Source organism: Pteropus vampyrus, unplaced genomic scaffold, assembly GCF_000151845.1.
Source record: "Pteropus vampyrus isolate Shadow unplaced genomic scaffold, Pvam_2.0 Scaffold869, whole genome shotgun sequence".
Classification (NCBI taxonomy): domain Eukaryota; kingdom Metazoa; phylum Chordata; class Mammalia; order Chiroptera; family Pteropodidae; genus Pteropus; species Pteropus vampyrus.
Window position 1 is genome coordinate 133,907 of NW_011889650.1, and position 15,282 is coordinate 149,188.

At 34.4% G+C, this 15,282-nt stretch overlaps 1 protein-coding gene across 7 annotated transcripts in view; it reads left to right on the plus strand.

Annotated features, from left to right (window-relative positions):
- The window catches only part of LOC105309820 (putative MAGE domain-containing protein MAGEA13P), a 105,390-nt gene that overhangs the window by 29,843 nt on the left and 60,265 nt on the right, over positions 1–15,282 (plus strand). The window contains exon 4 of one of the 7 annotated variants that reach the window (XM_023526432.1): positions 281–553. The exons of 5 other annotated variants lie outside the window; for them this stretch is intronic. The gene's annotated coding sequence lies outside the window, so the exon portion shown is untranslated. The remainder of the gene's footprint in view (positions 1–280; positions 554–15,282) is intronic. One more of the 7 variants, XM_023526433.1, reaches the window with a different exon arrangement.

Below are 15,282 nucleotides of genomic sequence, written 5' to 3' on the forward strand. Positions count from 1 at the left end.
TAGGATGTAGGGTTTCAGTTTTTAGGTTATAATGTTCAACATACATCAGTTAGCTCTGCTTTACGTTATGTAATTCAGTCTTTTATCCTTCTTATGGAAGATAGTTTTTTCCAAAGATGACCACAACAATAACTCCCATTCCCCATGCTTTTCTGCAATGAGACTTGCCCCTCTCCCATCAAAAGTAGGAGCCTGCTTATTCACCCCCTTAAATCTTGACAAATCCCTTCACTGTTTCGACCAACAAAATAATGCAGAAGTGGCACTGTGCCATTTCCAGGCATGTCACATACCGTGGCTGGCAGCTTCTACCTCCTGCTTCTTGGAAGCCAGACAGCAGTAGGGAGTGTGACTAACCTGAGAATGATGCGCTGTGATGAAACCCTAGACCACATGGAGAGACTGACAGCTCCCAGCTTTTCCAACGACCCCAACCCAGGAACCAGACATTCGAGTGAAGAAGCCTACAGTTGATCCCACTCATGGCATTTGATGGCACCCTGGTGAGAACCACTCACCTGAGCTCAGTCAACACTAAGAACTGTCAGAAATAGTAAGTTATTTTTTCACCTCTAAGTAATGAGGTATTTTGTCATGCAGCAAAAGATACGTATTTTTGTTTGTTTACACGCTATTTCAAGGACAAAAGAAGTAAATTAAAGGATATCTCTATGATCTTTCTATTTATTGCATGCCCTGCTTTAAATAGTCACTCCATAGAAGTGCCAAGGACCTTTTCACTCCAAATTTGGTACAAATGTCAAGACTGATGATACTACACATGTACCAAAAGCATTTGAAATGATTTATCATTCATATAATAAGGCTTTCTAGAGAGAGCTGGTGGCTCCCAAGAAGATCTGCAAATAGGGCAGGAAAAGGAGACTAGCTTGAGGTTTTTATCATGGATAGGGGGTGAGTTCAAGTGGGAGTTCTCCCTTGTGTGGGCCAGGGCTTGCATGGTTGGAATTTCCCACTAGCAGCAAAAGAGAAAAAGACTTGTCACTTTGCAAAAGGCAAAGGAAGAGTAGTGGGACTTGAACACCACCAGCGGTTAAACAACAACAATGGAGTCAGACTCTTTATTATACCTGTGGTATTACACTATACATTTTAATGCTATGTTATCTGGAATATAAAGTTTATAACCTAAAATGTACATTGTTAATAGTTAATTTCCTCATTATGAAGTACCTTTCATTGTGTTGTTAACTTTTTTTTCTAATATCAATATCATAACCTATTTTTTATTTTTATTTGTATTCAGTCAAAATTTATATAGAATGAAATGCACAGATCTTAAGTATAGACGTGATGTTATTTTAATAAATATATGTCCATATAACCACTACTACATAGAGCATTTCTATTACCTCAGAATATTTCCTTTTACCCCTTCCAGTCATGTCAATCACTGTTCTCATTTTGCTGCCCACGGATTACTTTTAACTGTTCTTAAATAGCATATAAATGGAATCTTACAATCTGTACCCTTTTATGTCTGTATTCTTTCTCACAGCATGATTTTTTAAACATTTTGTTAAGAAGTATTTCAAACGTATTAAAAAGTTGCAAGAGTTTGAATGTAAAAACCTCAGCTAGTCTACCATTAACCTTTTACTATACTGGCTTTCCCACATGTCTATTTATCACTATATCTTAGATTTTGATACATAATCAAAATCAATTGCATACATTACCATAATATTTCCTAAACACTTCAGCATGCATATCTTTATAGTTTAAAATGTCTTTATAGTTTTTTTTCTTGAGTGGTAAATTTTACATATAATAAAATGCATACATATTAGGAATACTATTTGTTGAATTTTAATGACTACATACATCTGTGTAGCCTATGCTTTCAAGGTACAGAATATTAGCATCATTCCACAAAGCTTTCTCATGCCTGTTTTTAGTTAAGCCTCATATTACTTTAAATTTCTGAATACTCCTTTAGCTATATTCAACAAAATTTTGATAAACTTTGTTTTAGAATAGCTTTAGATTTTACGGAATCATACAGCAAATTTTTGATAGGTTATATTTTATTATCATTTATTTAAAAATATTTTCTAGTTTACTTTTGATTATGAAAGGCTTTGTGTGCTATGCTTCGTGGATACAGATATTTTTTCTTCTACCTCAGTATTTTACAAACTGATGGTTCACATCCCATTAGCAGATCATAAAATTAGTGGCCTGAAATAAGCCACTATTTAAAAGAATAAATAATATGTACTAAATAGCAGAATGCAAACATTTAAGAAAGTTAACTGTTGTTTTGTTACATTTTTGTTGTGTGTGTGTGTGTGTGTGTGTGTGTGTGTGTGTGTGTGCAGGTTCATGTGTGTACATGCGTGTGTGCATACACTGGCTTTTGATAAACAAAGTATGTCTTCCTATGAAGTTGCAGTGAAAAAGACTGAAAAATCCTGCTATAGAAAATCAGATTTCGTGTAGGAGAATGACATGATTACATTTACATTTTAGAAATACAACTCTGGCAGCAGTATGTTGGATTGATTATAAGTGGGCAAAAGTACATGCGAGGAGAACAGTTAGAAACTTATTACAATAGTCCAGACAACAGATGGTTAGAGCCCAACTAAAGCATTAGCTTAAGGTTTAGACAGAAAAGGAGAGATGTACCAGATAAAGGGACTTAGTAATTGATTGAAATTGGAGTTTAGTTAAAAGTCTAGGATGACTCACATATTCCTTGGATGGTTGCATAATGCCATTATTCAGATTAGAAAATAACAAAAAAGGAGCACATTTGCAAGGAAAAACATATGTATTAGGTTTTAGCTATACTTGGTGCAAGATTTCTGTCTTTGTTAGTTTTGGCCGCTATAACCAAAATATCATAGACTAGGTGGCTTATAAACAAGAGAAGTTTATTTATCACAGTTTTGGAGGCTAGAAAATTCAAAATCAAGGTCACAGCAGATTTGGTGTCTGGTAAGGGCTAACTTCCTGGTTCATAGATGGCCCTCTTCTTGCTGTGTTCTCACATGGTAGAACTGATGAGGAAGCTCTCTGGGGTCTCTTTTATAAGGGAACTAATTCCATTCATGAGGGCCCCACCCTCATGACCTCATCAACTCCCAAAGGCCCCACCTCCAAATACCATCACATTGGGATTTGTTTTCAACACATGAACTTTTGGGAACACAAACATTCAGTTTATGGCAGTTACTAAAAGATATCCATTTAGGGATAGATACATAGACATTTGCCTATATAATGCTAAGAGAGATATCTAGGCCAGAAATAGAGATTTGCAAGTGATCAAACCATAATTTATTAAACCTTATGAGTAGCTGTCATTATCCAAAGAGTGAATATTATAAGAGTAGAGATCCTAGGATAGAACACCTTGGAATATCACTATTTAAGATGTATTAAATAGAAGAGAGATCAAAATAAAGGACTCAGATTGAACTATGATAAAAGCAAAGGAGTGAGTTCCGGAAGCTAAGAATATTTCACATAAGAGAAGAGTTGCTGAAGTGCCAAATGCTACAAAGAAATCAAATAAAAAAGAATTGAATTTAGCAACTAGGAATCAGTGACTTTGGCAAAAGCAGTTTCATTCAATTTTGACAAAATCATGGTGTTGAAAGCTCTGGTATTCTGGCAAATGTTTAACCAGCTCTCTAAAAAACAGTGTGGTGTACATACATAGATATATTTTTAATAAATTTTAATGATATTAAGGATTGTGCAGCATGCAATTTACAAATACTAATGAAATATACAATACTCTTTCTTGTACCTTATTGTCAATTCTGTATAGTCAAATTATTCTCACAGAGTGCATTTGTTGATTTTTGCCAAACTTCTGTATTCAGGTAACAATTGATGGATTAATGTAGTTCTAACGTGAGTAAAATTTTTGCTAAATTGAATGATAGATTTTGAATGTTGGAAGAATAGTCCCTCATTTATTTCTGCTATTCACAACATAATGGCTACAGGCATGGAACACTTTTATGTTAAATCTTCATTAACACTTTATCACTTTACTAAATCTAGAAAAGCACCAGAACAATACACCAAGCTCAGGTTTGTAGCATTTGCTGATTTACATGGTGTAAATACCCCCCTATGTCTGATTTCAAGCTACCTACATGACATCACTGATTAGGGAGCCTGAAAGAGATACACAGCAGTGCCCCTTGTATATTATTTCCATCGTACAGATATAATAACCTCAAGAACACAGATAATATTCAAATGTAGTAAAGGAATGAGGAAGTGACGAGTTTTGAGTATTATCTTTTTAAACTATGGTTTATTTGATTGTAGATGTATACAACTTATTTTTTAATAATGGCTGAAAAATCTCTGAAAATTTAACAGTTAGCCCTTGCACACCTGTAGTACAAGTCAGCTCCAGCAAGCCACTGGTTGGAAGAAAAGGATAGTCCTAGACATGAATCTCATGACTGGTCTACCATTGGATATAGCAGTGTGATTTTGGTCAAGTGATTTTATTCTTTGAAATCTCTACTTACTCATCTCAAATTAAGGATCCAAACATTTATTTTGTGTGTTATTAGGATCACTAAAGATAATAAATATAACTTATATATATTAGGCCTTCAATTTATAGAAATCATTTTTATTCTTTTCATTACTACTCTTTAAGGACTGGTGATCAAGTCCCATGGGACTTTTCGTCGTCATCATCGTCATCATTGTCGTTATTTTTTAACTATTCCATATGATCTCTTGTGACTTGGAAGAGCCCAGTTGATTTGGAGGCCATCCTTTTTTTAACTGAATTTCCAACAAAGTTTCTAATACTTTAAGAGTCTTTTCAAAATTAACTGTAAATTTCCATGCTGCATGACTAGTTAGTCATTTCCTCCTTTGAATTCCTAAGAGAAGAGTAGATAAGGAGGGATGATGTAATTTCAGGAAGATCCTAGAATGCCATCTTATTAGGTGATGATTGATGTGAAGTAATATACCCACCAATTATTCACATAGGCCTGGGGCATGGAGAAAGGGAGGAGATTCAACTATTCTAAGTCTCTAAACAAAAGCAAGCCTGTTCTCTAAAATAATTATCTTCCCCCTTCTCAGTTCTTTTCATTCTTTCCCACAGATGTGATATCCTTGACATCATCCAGAAATGGTTATATATATTGAGAATTTGAATGTCAGATGAATGGCCTTGAATACTGCTTTTGAGCTTCCTGCTTCATTTAATCTATTTATAAGTTCTATTTTGCAAAGGAAAAATCTATTACCTACTGAAGTCATATTAATAACTACTTATCTGTGTGTTTGCATGACATTATGACTAATAGTTTAAGACTGCTTCATTCCCTTTAGTATTTATGATATTAAAATAAAGCAGATAGCAGCCTAGATTACTTAGCAAATAAAAAAGAAATATTTGTTTCTAAAGTCCAAGTTTTTAATTTAATATAAAAAATGGTTATATTTTACCCTTTAAAATTATTTTTGTTGAAATAATTTCATGAACAAAAAAATTGTGTCCATATCTCTGCTACATATCATTTTTATTTTCAACACACAATTTAAAGTTAATGTGCTTAATGGAAATAAAAGATGAACACAAATGCTTTATACAGAAATTATTTTATATTGTTAAAAAAACCTTTAAACCTATAAAAATAATGAGTTTCCAAATAAGCTCATGCATTATAATGATATTTTAGCTAGGTTTAAAGACCACATTCATGTAAGAAAAATAATATGTGAATGGAAATATTGACAAAATATGATTATACTAAGAGAAATGGCTGCCCAATTGAAGGACTTATACAATACATTATTGAGGCTACTATTCAAATATATATTTTTACTCTCTCCTTCTAACCTATGGAAGGATTGCACTTCATGCCCTCCATGTGCTTGGGTGAATCCATGTGGCTAGTTTGGAACAATGAATTGTGAGAAGTGCCATGCCACTTCTGGTCTTAGGCATTTGAACACCAATATGAGACCTTTTAAATATCTCTCTCTCCTCTCTCCTTTTTCTCCTTTCTCTCTTCTCTCTCTCTCTTTTCCTCCCTCCCTCCCTTCCTCCTTCTCTCTCTTCCCCTCCCAATCAATCAACCAATCATGCCTACATAATAAAACCACAATAAAGAGCCCCAATAAAATCCTGTCACTAAAGCTTTTGTGAGCTTCCCTGGTTAACTATACTCTGTACTGAGAGGGTGATCTGTCCTAATTCCACAGGGAGAAGGCTGTAGAAGCTGCACATTTGGGATACTCCCAGACCTGGTTCTATGCATCTCTTTTGTTTGGTTCTGATTTGTATCCATTTTGCTAAAATAAAACTATAGTATTAAGTGTAGCGCTTTCCTGAATTCTGTGAGTTGTTCTAGTGAATTACTGAAACCGAGGAGGTAGTGTGAACCCTCCAATTTTTAGCTAGTTGGTCAGAAGTGTGAATGGCCCTGGAACCCCCAAGTGTATGGCTGATGTCTAAAGTGAGGGAAGTCTTATGGAGGACTGTACTCTTGACTCATGAAGTTCAGCCTAACTCTGGGTAGTTAGCATCAGAAGTCATTACCCTGAGTGACTAAACTGAGTAGAAATTTCCTGTTCATCCACAAGAGGGCTCTAGTATGTGGAAGAAATAAAGCTTTGTCATTTGACATGACTGGGATGCTAGAGTTCTATACTACTTTGCATATCTCACCTTACATTTATGATGCATAAACATCTGACAGAAAACCTATGGACAGACCAATACAGTTATCTTCACTCATATAATGACAAACTCATGATTGCAGAGGACTTAGAGATCGTCTGTGTATCCCATACTCATTGCTTGAAACAGCTTTGTCACACTTCTGCCAAGTGGCTATCCAACCTCTTTTTTTTTTTTAATTAAAATTATTGGGGTGACATTGGTTAACAAAATTATATCAATTTCAAGTGTACAATTCAATAATACGTCAAATGTATATTACATACAATGTAATTATTTGTATTTAAGTTAAATTTCCTTTATCACCATATATTTGACCCCTTTTCCCCTTATCAAACCTCTTCTGAAAAACCTAAATTGCTCCGAAGTTCTCTTGAGGCACCTCATTCTATTAATGGAAAGTCTTTAATACCAGAACATTCCATCTTTATGGCAAGCGAGATCTTCTGCCCTGAGACTTTGCCATACATCTCCGTTCTGTCCTTGTGGACCATGTAAAGTAAATCTAATTCCTTAACAGTTCACAAATATGATGGCAATAGAGGTAGCTGCACCAATGTCTTTTTTTTCATGCAAAATTTTCAAGTTTATGTTGATAATTCTCATGTGACATTGTTCAAGGTCTCTTTACCACCTACTTATCCTTTTTTGAACACAGTCTAGCTTAACTATGCCCATCCTGGAATGCAATACCTAGAACTGAACGTAGTCAGACCACAGAGAAGTGGAGGGTCCCGCATGACAGTTTTTTTGTTGGCCGTATCATAGAGTTCACATATTTTCTGTGTATGGCTAGTTAAAATCTCAACCTTTTTCAACTGTACTGCTTTTCAACCATGTTTAAAAAATGATTCCTTTATCTAGTCTTTTGACACATGACAAACATAAGAGAAACAGCAAAAACTTAAGGTCTGAGAGATGTAGTTTCAAACTACTACTCTTACACTCATTAACTCTGATTTGGATATTACCCCACTGCCCTAAACTTTAGTTTTCATTTATGTTACATAAGTTTGAGAATTTCTACCTTACAAGGGTGTTTTGAACATGCACGTAGTATAACTAATACTGTGCCAGAAAAAAATCGGTATGTAATAAATGATAATTAAAAACAGTAAAATCAATTAAACATACCAAATCAGAAGCATGGAAATGAAGAAGCAGCCTGAAATATGAAAATTGTAAAGGTTAACTTGTTTGTTGGGTTTTTGTTTCAAAATTTGTCCCAATATTTCAGAGAACCAAATCAAAGGGAGACAAACCTATGAACAACAACAACGACAAAAACTTGCATAGCCCTCATTATCGCAAAACCGAAATTTCATCAATTTTTAAGGAAAGCCAACTTTTCTTTTCATAAAACCATATTCTAAAATAAATCTTGCATTTGAGGCTTTATTCAGAGGCCATCAAGAGACAGAGGGGCCATTTTCTTTATAACAAACATCGCGTCATAATAAGCAACACAAAGCAAGCACTTAGTATATGTATTATGGCTAAGTAGTATGTTAAATACATTTGATATGCGTTATCACATATACTAGTTGCAGAAACCCCAGAGGAGGCATTATTAGTGCCCGTGTTTTACTGAAGAGAAAGAGATGCTTGGAGAGGAAAGGAAGGGGTGTAGGGTCACACAGAATGGGATTCCATCCTCAGTCCATCTGACTCAGCTCCCCATCTTTTCATTTCTTTGCTCTACGGCCCATCCGATGGTTATTAAATCTAAAGCCATGGGAGCAGAGCTTCTTTTCCATTGACTTTTATTCTTTCTTGTCAATTTCTAACTATAGAGCACACAAAAGTTGTTTTTGCCAGCCTTGTTCCAATATTGACTGTTTTCAGCAGAATCAGAACCACTTTAGCCACTTTTTCTCTGTCTCTTTCTCTATTACTTCTTCCACATGCTGGAAATTTTCCAAATGCCCATTCTAAGTTCTCTCTGCTTTTGTTCTTATGTCCTATCCCCAGGCTTTAACCATTATATTTAAGCTTATTTTCCTTGATTTTGTGGGATAGCCCTCCTTTTCAATTAGGCTCCCATTTTTCATATCCTACTGCCTGTTCTGTGTTCCATATGGGTTACTTACAGGCCCAGCAAACCAGTATGTCCAGAGCGTGTATAAACTTTAACTCAGCTTTCTGCCAGTACTACTCCTCTTTCTGCATTCTGTATTTCAATGATTGGCCATTACTGAAAATTCTTTCATTATGTCTCACTGGGATATTTAAAAGCTTCTTAAACCATGCTAACTCTGTTTATATTTCCTTCTTTAAAATCTTCAAAGACTCCCAATTGCTAACATGATAAAATTAAAATTTCTTAGCCGGGTACTTAAGACTCAAAAATTTCATCCTAAACCATCCTTCCAATCTTATGTTCTATTTGTGTCCTTCGTGCACTCAGTGTTCCAGCCCAACTGATTTAGTTATTATTCTCCATTAACCTCCTACATATTCCCCTCTCTGCATTTGCTAATATTGGAATAAATAACTGAGGTTCTTCTCTTGTTCAACTCTGTATATCCAAAATCTTACCACTCTCCCAGGCTCAACTCAAATCCTAAGCACTATTTTGTATTCATGCTGACAACAGCCACAGATGTAGGTTAAGAGGTATTCTTGCAGCTGCCCTGGCCCAAGGCGACCCCTAGTGGTTAGACAAGCGCAGATCATTCCCTGGTGAAGGTAATAGCTTCTAACCAATGAAACACAAAATGAAATCTGAGGATTATTTTTCTGTTTATGTAGTAGGAACAAAATATAAAGTCACGTAAGGCAACATATTGATTGATACCTTACATTAAGGTCACAGTTTCTAAGGGATGTAAATAAATTGTGAACTACTTGGTATATAAATACACCTATAAAATAAATAAATTTGACAAAATACTCCTATAGCCATGAGAATTATTTTCCTAGATAAAGCAGCCTTAAAAAATATTTAAAAACACATTTCTGCAGTAGTAATTTTTACCAACTTCCTTAACTATATAAGCTCTCCCTTTTATATTCTCTCTTAATCCTGTGCATCTCCTGCATGAGAGTCAAGGAATTATAATTAAACTGAATAAGTAATTTGCACATATTTTTCTGTCTGACTCACTCTAGTCTATAAGCTCCATGAGGGCTGGGGTTTGTCTGACCTGTTCACTTACTGTAGTGCCTGGTACATAGCAGGAACTTACATATTTGTGGAATGAATGACCATCCCCCCCAACCCCATAAGTGTAGGAACTCACATTTGTTAAATGAACCAATTCCCCTTGCAAAAGTTTCACTCACAGTTCTCAGTATTAAAAAGAAAATTCATGTTTGTTTTCTGTGTTCTGATCTGGTACTATCTTGCTATGCAACTCTCCTTCTTTACCTGGGCCTCCATTTTCTGAGCTGGGCCATCTAAGAAGACTTCCAGCAATTATATCTCCTACTGTAGAAGTAAATATGATTTACATAAAATCTCACATCTCCTAGTCCTTCACTTTTCTTCAGATAGGCAGCTCAGATTTTCATGAGTGATACTGGCGACTTTTGAGCAAATGTTTTCACTTAAGTGTAAGCTAATTGTCTACAACATGCCTTTCTAATAATGAAAACATTAGCTGAAATAGAGTGCAATGTCATTGAAATGCTAAATCATTTCTTTGAAAAATGACTGTTTTGAGGTCTGCAGAATATAATTAAATCAATCTAAATTTGCAGTACTCATTTTCCATTAGCCTACTTTGTTTTGTTTTCATTCACATAAAAAATTAGGAGAATTCTTCAATGACTCCTCATTGTCTACAGATTAAAGTATGGGCTTCTTATTTTGGTATTAAGATGTACAATTTGTGCAATGGCTTGAATAATTAATTACCTTGAAAGGATCATACTGGCACCTGCGAGCATTGGCCCCAAGGTGATAATAAGATATAGCTACTATTTACTGAGAGCTAAGATTAGGAAGTTTAAACTATTTTGAATTCTCACAGTGATCCTGAGATAGGTATTATTTATACCCTTTTCACAGATTAGAAAACAGGCTCATAGATGAAGAGAAATATAGAAGAGATCACAGGAAGTGTCTGAACTAGAATTCAGCCCCAGCTGTGTATGACTCCAAAACTTGTATTCCTTTCATTGAAGTATGCTGCTCCAAAATTACATCATTTAATGAAAATCAGAGTCCATATTCGATTAGCTCTGGGGTATATTTCATCTACTGTAGCCAACATGTGTTAGCAGACACCCATGTCTTAGCTCACATACACAAAGCTATATGGGAAAGAATCTTCCAGTAGATTTCAAAACTTAGTTTGCTGTCACCATTGTTTCTTCTTCCTAGTTGGCTGGTGTTAATTTTGCCTATGATAAAAAAAAAAGATGTGGTGGGGGCACATTTCAAACTCCATTTCTCCTCTAGCCATTTACTGTCATCTCATATACATGGACTTATCAACAAAGGATACTCTAGGTAAATGCATATATCACTTAGGGATTTAGCCCTGCAACCTTAGGCCCTTGGAACTGGAATAAACTCATTTAAGAAGCAAGATAACTTGACTAAACTAGAGGACACTTCCAGTGGCCTAATAGTCATTTATGCCCTAGGCCTCATCTTAATCTTTTATATCAGGATATTGCTATTCTAGGTTCATTTATGCTGGAAATCCAATCCTCTATCTCCATGATCCAGTTTATCACAGTGCATTCCATGATAGCAGATCTGATTCTTCTGTAGGGTAAACTGAGAGAAAGGCCTTGAACTCTACTTAAGAAGTTTTAGACCTGGAATTTGCATTCTTTTAAGGAATCTAATTATGCATTTCATGAAGTTTAAAAATGTTAATTTTTTATGTTAATCACAGCATATATGTATTCAAAAACATTTGAGAGGGAAAGGTCCACCGCTTTCATCAGAGTCTCAACAGAACCTTTGGACCCTCCTCCTAAATTAAGAACCACTGCCCTAAAGTTTAATCTGTAGCCAGTACTTCCCTAACTTTTATTCTTCTTCTGTCAACTCAATGAATTTGACAAGCGGGGTAGTAGTCAAACAAGCATATGGCTGTCACTCTGGGTGGAGGGAGATATCAGTGGAGTCCCAGTAGGAAATATATAGTTTAGACCAGCTCATAAGGTTGAAAAAACAGAGGTGTGTAAATAAGTCTTAAGAATTAATAAAGTGTTGGGGTATATATCTTGGTCACCTAGTAAGTTCTGTGGAGCACCAGATGAAGACTTAAGAAATCTTAGTAGGATACTCTCGCAAGTAGTAGATTGTCATCAGGGAAAGAAATATTCCCAAGAAGACTAACCTCTTTTGGAAGACGTAACTTTCTTCGCTGAAGCACTGTAATCTCATCCAAACATGAAGACCCCTCTTTTAGAGTGTTCTGAAAATTCTTCTAAACAAAGCAAAATAGACTTCAATATTTGCAGAACATTACACACTAAAGAGAAAAGCATAGACCTTTTTATCCTGTATTTTCTTTTGTCTTGGCAGTGATATTACAAAAGCATATTCATATGGTAAATGGGATGCAATGGGTGAGTGAGGATGCATGATTCCCTGTAATCGTATGAATATACCAGGAGAATATGGTTAACCCCAGTCTACTAGTTAATAATACCATGCAGTACAAATTCCTATCACAAAGCTCTTGGCACTCTTATGTCTTATTGTGCTGTTAGTAGTTTCCACTTCACTTCATACCATAATATGTTTCATTCGAATCCTATTCTATCAAATTCATCTTCACATTTATAATGCCACTTACTGTCTCGTCTCTCTAGCTCAGAATTTGCTTTAATGCAGCACACTGTAGTGCTGTATTCTCAAAGATGGTTTTTAGAATATGGAACACTCAATTAAAATGCATTAGATTGCTTTTACACACACACATACACTTTATAAAAAAGTGGGTTTAATAACATCCATGGTAAATTCAATCATGGTGATTTCGTTGACCTGTCATCACAAGAAACACAATGAGATTTCACTTAAAGAATCCTTCTTATATTTTGGACTACATCGATGAGGTAAAAGCAAAAAAAAAAAAAAAAGATGGGTGGAGGTCACAGAATATTTGTAATAATTTACATTTCTAATTGTAAAGGACATCCATGCTCACTGTAGATAATTTAGAAAATATACATAAATATTTACACATGTACCTGCACATACACAAATACCACATATGTATGTCTATATGAAAAAAAAGAAAACAACCCATATATACTGATCTTTTAATATTTTGGTGGATTTCATTCAAATTATCTTTCCCACATATTACATGCATGCACATACATTCATGGCATACACACTCGTGTATTCATGAACCATGGCCCTACTATTATTGGCTGTGGAATACCAATCAAATCATGTAAGTTCAATAAGCCTTGGAGTTCTCATTTTTTAAATGGGGAAAATAATTTCCCCTACCTCATAGGGATGTTGTGAGATTTAAACAAGTAAATGTCAAGAATTCGGCATAGTCCCTAGCACGTAGTAAGTGCTCAATAAATGTCAGTTATAGTTACCATTACTGTTATTATTGTAATTGCCCTACTTGTACAATACCCTAATAGCTTTCTTAGTGTAGGTATCTTTTTTTTTAGGACTCAAAAATACTCTCATAGATACATCATGATTTATTTTTCCTGTACCTTCTTTGAAGTAACTTAGATAGTTTCTAATTTTTTATACCTGACACTGTGATGAGTATCTTTTTACAATTTTTTTCTGCTACTTCTCTATTTACTTAGAATAAATTCTTGAAGGTATAATTATTATATCTTAGATAGTTACAAATCTTGGTTACTGTTTGAGTTTACTTTATTTTCCTCTCATCTGACTTGTCGCTATCATTCTGGAAAGTTTTCTTCTACAATGAAACTCGTCTTCGTAGTGATCAACTTGTTCTCTTAGAATGTCTTTTAATATCTGAAAATCTGAAAATACTGATAGGATGGCAAATAACTAGCTCTCCCTTATGTTATTCTCCCTGCCATTCTATTAATTATTGCTGAATATCGTCCCCACTCTTGTATTAAGTACATGATTCTCCATATATGTCAAAAGCATTAGTAACTTATTAAATGCATTTACACCCATGATTTAGTCTAAAAGATATGTACACTTGGGATAAATAATGAATATTTTAACAGAAATGAACCCTCATGTTAGCCGTGATTTCCTGATCTTAGCCCAATATTGTAGAAGGATGATGTTTTTTGTTCTGTGGTGTTTTTTTTGGAAAAGAGATATATCAAACTTCTGGTCAATATGGCTCAAAGAGTTTATGCATTCACACACATATTTCAATCATATGGCGATGACAGATTAAAACAAAACAAACCAAAAAATAGGCATGTCTAGTCTCAAAAATATGATACATATCTGAGGACCAGAAACAGAATAGAATCACAAAGAATTGAATAGGCAGACACAGAACATTCTCCAAGCAAATTTTAAAAGATTAAAATTATACCAAGTATCTTTTCTGACCATAATGGTATAAAACTAAAAGTCAATAACATGAGGAAAGCTGAAAAATTCAAAATATGTGGAAATTAATCAATACAATCCTGAATAACCACCAGGTCAAAGAAGAAATAAAAAGACAAATTTTTTAAAAATCTTGAAACAAGTTAAATTAGAACACAATATATCAAAACCCTTGGGATACGGCAAAAGCAGTTATAAGAGGGAAGTTTATAGTGATGAACACCTATGTTAAGGAAAAAGAAATATCTCAAATAAACGACCTAACTTAACACCTCAAGGAACTAGAAAAAAAGAACAAACTAAGCCTAAAGTCAGCATAAGGAAAGAAATAACAAAGATCAGAGCAAAAATAAATGAAATAGAAACCAGAAAAACAGAAAAGATCAATAAAACTAAGAGCTGTTTTTTTTTTTTGAGAAGATAAACAAATTTGGAAAATCAATAGCTAGACTAAGAAAACTAATTAAGACTAATGAAAGTAAATAAAATCAGAAATGAAAGAGAAGACAAACTACAACATCCTTCTCTGATAAAAACTATCAGCAAGTTGGGTATAGAAGGGGCATACCTCAACATAATAAAGGTCATATATGACAAAGACAGAGCTGACACCATATTCAATTGTGAAAGATTGAAAGCTCTTCCTCTAAGATCAGGAGCAAGGCAGTGGTTCCAACTCTTACCACTCATATTCAACATACTACTGAGAGTCCTAGCTAGAACAATCAGTCAAGAAAAGGAATAAAAGTCATTCAAATTGTAAAGGAAGAAGTAAAATTGTCTTTGTTTGCAAATGATATGAACTTATATAGAGGAAATCGCAATGAATCCACCAAAAAAAAAAAAACCCAAAAAGCAAAACAAAACACTGATCAACAAGTGTAATAAAGTTCCAAGATACAAAATCAACTTACAGAATTCATTTGTGTTTCTATACACTAACAGCAAACTATCTGAAATAAAAATTTTTAAAAATCCCATTTAAGATAGCATCAAAACAATATAATACTTAGGAATAAATTTAACCTAGAAAGTAAAAGATATATACACAGAAAACTATAAGACTTTGATGAAAGAAATTAAGAAG